Genomic DNA, 8,678 nt, shown 5'->3' with positions numbered 1-8,678 from the left:
AATGCGAACAAATACAAAAACAACGTCGGAAGATTTCAGAGTCCGATTGAACTCGTAAACTATTCACGAGACTGGATTATCACCATGTTAAACAAGGAGTTGAATTCCGATACCATCTGCTAGTATTTTGATTTCTCCATTGATTTGATTATCAGAAACACCAACCAAACGTTTTCCATATATACCGGTTTTTTAATGTTAAGAATATTCAGTCCCAGCTTTTTCACTGGTAGATGTTTGAACATTTTCCACTCAAGGAAGGAGATCGATATATGGACGAACAACTTCTTTATTGTTAGCCTTCTTTACTGATCCATCTTCTTAATGCCTCTCAAAGAAATGTTCCCCTCAAAACTGGTTTGGAGCTCTTTCGAATCATAGTACTAGCATCTTTCGTTTTGACAAAAGTATTTCATTGCTCATAAAATAACGAGGGTACTCTCTCCTGCATTATGTAAAATTCTTAATCTTGCAGCTGACACCGATCACTTGTGAAATAGAAAGTACGGACTCCCTTCAGACCAGATGTTTGAAGTCAGGTTGTTGAACAAAGCTCTTGTCATTTATCGAAAAAGCAAACCCGCCTCCTTTTCTTATTGTTGATGAATGTGCGATGTGATTGTACAGTGCTATGGTGTTGTATACGTGATGGCCTATGGGCCTTTTGTGAACACATGCGAATAAAATTGTATATGTATATGGGTCTGTGGGTTTCATACGTAATATAGATTTGATGATGATGAATACCTCGAGGAATTGGAAAGTTCTTCATAATATCGATCACCAGATTGTCTGGTCCAGACTGGATTACAATGACAGTGAGTGTGGTAATACGTCACTTTTAGTGATATTCCAGCAGGGGACACCAGAAATGGGCTTCACACATTGTACCCATATGGGGAATCGAACCCGGATCTTCAGAGTGACGAGCGAACGCTTTAATCACTTCGATCATATGACATTCTCAAAGTCTCTGTCATACTCCCGTTTATGTATGATTTAAACCAAGGGGAGATAAGCCCGACGGATCTACATACCCGAATACTTTACCAGACTGTTTGAAGTGCTTGTTGTCAAAGTCCAGACCCTGTAACAGTGAGTGAGTATGCTTTTAAGCCGCTTTTAACAATATTCCAGCAATATCTCGGCGGGGACACCAGATATGGGCTTCACACATTGAAGTTCTTCATAATATCGATCACCAGATTGTCTGGTCCAGACTGGATTACAATGACAGTGAGTGTGGTAATACGTCGCTTTTAGTGATATTCCAGCAGGGGACACCAGAAATGGGCTTCACACATTGTACCCATATGGGGAATCGAACCCGGATCTTCAGAGTGACGAGCGAACGCTTTAATCACTTCGATCATATGACATTCTCAAAGTCTCTGTCATACTCCCGTTTATGTATGATTTAAACCAAGGGGAGATAAGCCCGACGGATCTACATACCCGAATACTTTACCATACTGTTTGAAGTGCTTGTTGTCAAAGTCCAGACCCTGTAACAGTGAGTGAGTATGCTTTTAAGCCGCTTTTAACAATATTCCAGCAATATCTCGGCGGGGACACCAGATATGGGCTTCACACATTGAAGTTCTTCATAATATCGATCACCAGATTGTCTGGTCCAGACTGGATTACAATGACAGTGAGTGTGGTAATACGTCGCTTTTAGTGATATTCCAGCAGGGGACACCAGAAATGGGCTTCACACATTGTACCCATATGGGGAATCGAACCCGGATCTTCAGAGTGACGAGCGAACGCTTTAATCACTTCGATCATATGACATTCTCAAAGTCTCTGTCATACTCCCGTTTATGTATGATTTAAACCAAGGGGAGATAAGCCCGACGGATCTACATACCCGAATACTTTACCATACTGTTTGAAGTGCTTGTTGTCAAAGTCCAGACCCTGTAACAGTGAGTGAGTATGCTTTTAAGCCGCTTTTAACAATAAATATTCCAGCAATATCTCGGCGGGGACACCAGAAATAGGCTTCACACATTGTACCCATGTGGGGAATCGAACCCGGGTCTTCAGCGTGACGAGCGAACGCTTTAACCACTAGGCTACCCCACCGTCTCCGACTCTGTAACAAGATGTCATCTTTGATATGTATGTTTCAAATGAAAACATTGACAATCATCACATATTACATCCCGAACAAAAGTAGTTTGATGTCACGGATGTTTTGGGGGATAATTTTTGTGTTGATGACTCAGCATACAAATTTATTCATGTTCTCTAACATATTCAGAAAAGGAATATCATACTTATATATCAGAGAGATTTTACTTTTGATGCAATCTGGGGGTTTTAAGTCAAAGTGAACGACGAACCTTATTGTTCTTTTCTAAGAAGGTATGTTTGAGATTAAACTTGAGCTCACGTGCTGAATCATTTGATGGAAGTTCCCGATATAAATCACAGGCTCCGGACCAGCAATACCAGCATCCTTGAACAAACGGTTCCTCTTCTTTCCATATCTGAAAATAATAGAGATCCGGATTAGAAGTGGCATCAACCCCATGATTTTCGTAAGAAGCGAGAAACGGGATTGGGTGGTCAGGCTCGCTGACTTGGTTGATACATGACATCGTATCCCATTGCGTAGACCGACATGCATGATATTGTTCCCTAGATTGTCTGGTCCAGGCACAATTATTTACAGACCACCGTCGTATAGCTGGAATAATTCTGAGTGCGGCGTTAAACAACAATCAAACAAATCTAAAAGTAACGTCAACAGTTTGAAGCAAACTTAAGTAGGTGCTTATGAGATGCCCCCTTTCTAAAATCTGAATGCAGCAAAACGGCCTTCACCTTCTGACATTTAATGCGGTAGTGCAGGTCGTCCCTCTATTTTCTGTCTTGGTTATTTACGACGGCGTGTCACCCTGACAATAGTTAACAAATCTTATTAGTGGATCAGTTATCCAATAAACTGTTTGATATTTCTTTGTGAAACATAACCGGTGCCTGTTTATTTTTATGTGCGTGTAAAGGGAAACTAGTTGGGACCACGATTTAACTGAGGGTGTTGATTTCTCTCTTATGTTGTTTCATCTACCAAGTCAGCCAGTCTGACGTCTAGATCCCGTTAGTCGCCTCTCATGACAAGCATATGGGTTGCTCGAAACCAACTCAAACTGAACGGAGTAGCACGCGTAGCCACTGACACATGCGTCCGATGGCGCACACACACAAACACACGGGTCACGCGCGCGCACGCACGCACGCACGTTGCTAATATAAGAGCTTTGAAAATTGATCTCGACGTGAATATCCATGCAACCCCACAGTGTCAGGTGAGTGGGTGAGAGAGTGAGAATGGTTTTACGCCGCTTTTATCAACATTCCAGTAATATCACGGCGGGTGACATAAGATGTGGGCTTCACGCATTGTAACCATTGGAAAACTGAACCCGGGACTTCGGCGTGACGACCAAACGCTGTACCCACTAAGCTACGAACCCGACCGCCCCTTGTCGAGTGAGTGAATGGTGTGTGTCTCCGCAGTCAGCAATACTCCCCATGTATTAAGACGTCCCATCAGTAACATGGTGTGGGTCACGTTAAGGGATGACAAAGTTCCCATCTTCTATGTATGTTTCAGTGAGTATCATTTTGCAGATCTCTTGGGCAAAAATAACATGTGTCATATTATCAGTCCTTCTGTTTGCTGTGACAGGCCCCAGGCTTATTACAAATACATGAATAGAGCATGTGTAGGTATTGTGCACAAGCGTAGATAAACACACATCCCTTTCTATTAAACAGAGACCATATACCGGTCTCTGTATTAAATGAGGGGCGGTGGGGTAGCATAGTGGTTAAGGCGTTCGCTCGTCATGCTGAAGACCCGGGTTCGATTCCCCATATGAGCACAATGTCTGAAACCCATTTCTGGTGTCGCCATCCATGATAATCCTGGAATATTGCTAAAAAGCGGCGAAAAAACCCAACTCACTCTACGCACGTTAAATACATGCTGCGTACATGCACACAATGTACGTTTACCTATACCAATATGTATAAGATGCAACACGACTTCAAACTGGAGTGTTTCATCCAAATCATTAACTGTAAAGTTACCATTTCCTAATTCCGTTTCAAAACCAGAGATTACCCCAGCCCATGACTTCAGCCCCATACCCCAGACCCCACCCCACCCCAGGTTTTACAGTATGCCGTCAAGGACTAGCCGTCTGTGCTTGTGACACGGACCCTTTACAATTTGTTATCATGCACTCGGCCACGACCTTTTGATAGTGTTTTGACTCGCCAGTCTCGCCACTGTAGAGGTAGACTAACAACTAGTCTCTGAAATGAACATATTTTACTGAAAAAAGTTTATGGTAAAAACAAAATATATATATAATGAAAAGGAACCCTGAAGCTGAGGAAATCTAGACTTGCCACATTTTCTAGACTTGTGTGGGCTTTTTTGGATATATTTGCTTCAGGGTCTGTACGACAGACTACTGTAGAGGCTGTGCGCCTAGAAATTGACCAAGACCTTGTAACGCTAAAAACTGCCATCAATGTATTTACTTTCACTAAAGACCCAGTCAGTGACAGTATATCCCTTGATGGCAGTTTTTAGCGTTACATGCCCCTGTGGAAACAATTGTCAGTAAATCTCATTAGTATATAAGTGATCCAATAATTTTATTTACTCATAAATCAGAAACAAAACCGATATCCACAGAATCCATGTTGGAGAGATGTCAACACAGCCGAGTATCTCTATCAGGAAAAGTATCCAAGAAAACCAATCGGCTACTTAAACAACCCCGAGGTGACAGGCCTGACAGTGATGATTCACGAACCCAAAACTGCAGCAGTGCCACTTCGCCCTGTGGGTGGATACACCTGACCTGCTGGGTTAAATCAGGGATAATCCGCGTCTTCTATTCTCCCTGGTTAAATGTACCGAATGTAATCTGAGCGATAATATGGTTTGCAAGGTCCTTGGGATAATTGTATCAAAAGGTTTTAAGTGTAGGTGAGACAAGTACTTGATGCTATAAGCGATTAGACACCAAAGGTTTTGTCTGGATTGTGTAAAAAAAAACCCAAACAAAACCCATGTTATCCGAGCAACTATTGCTTACCTCATCGTGACAGAACGTTTTACTTGTATTTAAGCTGTGCAGTGGGCCAAACGGTTCAGCCTGGTTTCTTGCCCTGGCGCTTCACTTACCCGGCTAGAACTGCTCAGTAGCGGCCTTCACGCTAGGCACACAACCATTTATTGAACATATTTTATTATGTATTCGTCTAGTTATGATAAATTTCATTTTGTAACCAGAAAACTACTTCATATTTAATGACCTTAAATATCAGAACATTGAGCCAATGACAAACCCTATCATTAAACACAATTGAGAAGGATCTGTAGAGGTGTCAAAATTTGTTTATATACTCAATGTCAAAAGTTTTTGTGACAAACAAACAACAAACAGAATCAATGTTAACCTTTTAGTGCCGCGAATTAAATGATATTACAAGGAAAGACAAATGCTTCAAGGTACGGTAACGATCAACAGTCCATAAGAACAGCGCATCTGGTATATGAGTGAGTGAATTTAGTTTTACGACGCATTTAGCAATACTCCAGCAATATCACAGCGGGAGACACCAAATATTAGTTTCCCATTGTACCCACGTGAAGATTCGAACCCGGGCCTTCGGCATCCCGAGCGAACGCTGTGACCACGTGGCAACCCCAAGGCCCATCTGGCTTATGAACAAGCGCCACTACACAAGAGGGAGTTCACACGGTCAGTAGCGACTGTTTCCAACCTTTTCACTGAGAGCCTCATTGAGGCCACTTAAAGTCCATGAACATCCTGGGGAAGATCATTCCATATCCGTGGAAGGATTTGGCGGAAATCTTGTAGCGTTGTTGAAGTATTCTGATGACGTCGTAAGCGTCGCTCCATTTCACCCCAGACGTATTTAGTGTGTGGTGAAGTATGGGGTGGTAGGTGGGGGGCAAATGAGGGGATCTTACGGGTTAGGGAAACGCTTGCCATTGTTCCGATTAAGATACTACTGTACAGCTCAAACAACGTGTAGGCTGGTGTTATCGTGCTGGTGGCGGTCTGTAAATAATCGAGTCTCGACCAGACACTCCCGAGATCAACATAATGAGAATCGATGTCAACCACATCAACGAGCCAGACCACCCGATCCCATTAATCGCCTCTTATGACAAGCATGGGTTGCTTAAGACCAAATCTAACCCAGATCTACAAGGAGTTGCACACGTTGGGCAATTACTGTAGAAGAGCGATTACTGTAGAAGCCTGAAAAATAGGACAACATTAGTACAGTTGACCAGCCGTACAGGTGTGAATTGTAACTCTTTTATAGTGTACTTAAAGTACTGTGGGAAATGCTAGAAAACTGCATTTTAGCCTTAAAACTTTGATAAAGGTGATAAATGTACTATGTTGTCAATATATCAACTTGCCTTTAGTGTACCTAATTTTTATTTCAATTGATGTAACATTCCCATGCATTTAAAGGGCAGTTTACAGGAGAGAATATGGTACCAAAACAACAACTAAGGATTTTTTCAGAGTTCAACAACAGAAATCTAAAATAGTCTTTACATTTATGCTAATAATACAGGTGGTGTAAAAATATGAATCAACGTTTTTCTTTAACACATAAATGTTGAATTTTTGTGTTACTTTACTTAATTATCGTTTCTTTATTGAAGAAATATTAATATAAATGTTAAGTCTTGATAAATAAGTTTCCCGTCATGCATGCACATCTTTATCACAGCGTCCACTATGGCCAACTATTTGCAGTCAATTGTTGCAAAAGTTTATAAGTTTTTTGTGCTTGAAAAAGACAGAGGTAAACCTTTCATTAGTTTAGAAAGGGTTTATTTCAGAACTTGTAGAGCTGTTGGTATGTCTTACCAACAAGTTTCAAATATTTTTAACAAATCAGACAAGACAGGGACCGTCTCAAAAGCGAAACCGGGACGTAAAACCATCCTTGACAACTTTGACAAGGGAGTACTTACACGGGCGGTCAACAAACTTTAGGAGAAGAAGAATATATATATTCTAAAGCAGCTACACCAGTGACTTCGTTAAATCTTTGGCCAATGTTCACAACTAGATTAAACTGACCGAACTACATCCATATTTTGCAATGAAATATACCGTTGACATGCAAAACATTTATTAAAACGCTGCACATTTCTACAATCAATCGATAAGATAACACAAGTGATAGGATTCTTTCCAATGTACTGTAATTCGTATGTTTATTTTAAAACAAACACACATACACACATACACACATACACACATGGTCCCTTACATAACCAATACGTATACTATACATACACATATTCAACATTTTGAAGAAAACATCTATTGAGATGACCCCTCCCCCGAGCGTGTGCTCAGGTGTCAATTTCACCTGTCGATACCGTGCATGCTAATGACGTAACACAGGCAGTTAATGTTTGTATCAAATAACGTCCCACTACCGGTTATTTTTCTAAGTTTTGGTATTTTCATAAGTAAAAACACATTTTAGGGCATGTCTCAAAATTTATTCTCTCGGTCTACATTAGGTAGATGTTTCTTAAAGTGATATTTGTTATTTAAGTAACTGTAATACCTCTGAATTTTAAATTAAGTCAAAAAGCATTTTTCTAGCATTTCCGACAGTACAGTCAACCACACTGCCTTTGTACCTTTAACACTCAGACACAACAGACAGACTAAGCGGGATGATCTTGCCATTCTTACGTAAGGTATTGCGAGGTTTGGAACCCATACACATATAGTAATTACATCGAACCGACTGTCGCTTCAAACTCGAGAATCAATATTCCGTTATCTTCATATCCAGAGTCTCGATCCACAAACCGTTTGTAGAGCTACGACATTTGGAAGCCTGTGATAATCTATAGAGTTACGACAGGTCGTAACGTTACTAACGCTTTTACTTTTACACATCTGTCCAAGATTGACCTTGTTGGGGGGTGATTCTGTACCATCCAACGTTTTTTTACTGTTCTATAACATCAATACTGCTGCTAATGATATAGACTTCAGTTGTATTTCAGCCACTGTTTCACGTTAAACACTTCGTGTAGAAGGTATTAATTTGTCTGACCTGTTTGACTGTCATTTCTCTTATCAGCGACAGAACTGAACCTCGCCCCATGTTTTTTATCAAATGCTTCGCCAAACAATGCACGACCATTTCGTGCTTTATGTCCAGACAATCCCGGTTAAGGGCTGCTGTCAGACTTCAATAACCCGCTGAATTCGTGCAGAAAATGACTCAGTCGGCAAGTTCTTGCTTTACGGTTTGATAGTCCTCGTTTAGGTCTACACGCACTGCTCTATGATCCCCGGAATGCGTTTATACAATGACGCAACTACATGTAGTCTGTTTGGGATGGCCCTCCGACCAAAGTCCACGTGAAGTAAGACATCGTTTCGCGGATTTCGCCCGACATGTTTTATTTTACAGAAATTCTGAACATTTTTGTGCTATTGCCAATGTTTAAATACGTTAGATCACTCGGACTTTGGTGTCAAGTCGCGTCTGGTTCATCAAGCACTGATCTAACCTGTACTTAAACCGTTTTGATACAATTTCCATAAACCATTTTGATA

General features: G+C 41.0%; 1 long non-coding RNA gene across 1 annotated transcript; it reads right to left on the bottom strand.

Annotated features, from left to right (window-relative positions):
* Positions 1–1,610: 1,610 nt before the first annotated feature.
* On the bottom strand, positions 1,611–4,761 carry LOC124282786. Its single transcript, XR_006900237.1, has 3 exons — positions 4,692–4,761; positions 2,402–2,498; positions 1,611–1,923 (listed from the first exon to the last, which is right to left on the bottom strand). It is a non-coding gene; the product is annotated as an uncharacterized LOC124282786 (long non-coding RNA).
* Positions 4,762–8,678: the final 3,917 nt, after the last annotated feature.

The sequence above is a fragment of the Haliotis rubra genome, unplaced genomic scaffold, assembly GCF_003918875.1.
Source record: "Haliotis rubra isolate DU_JTF1 unplaced genomic scaffold, ASM391887v1 Scf303, whole genome shotgun sequence".
Lineage (NCBI taxonomy): Eukaryota > Metazoa > Mollusca > Gastropoda > Lepetellida > Haliotidae > Haliotis > Haliotis rubra.
This window is presented reverse-complemented; position numbering and strand designations above follow the sequence as displayed.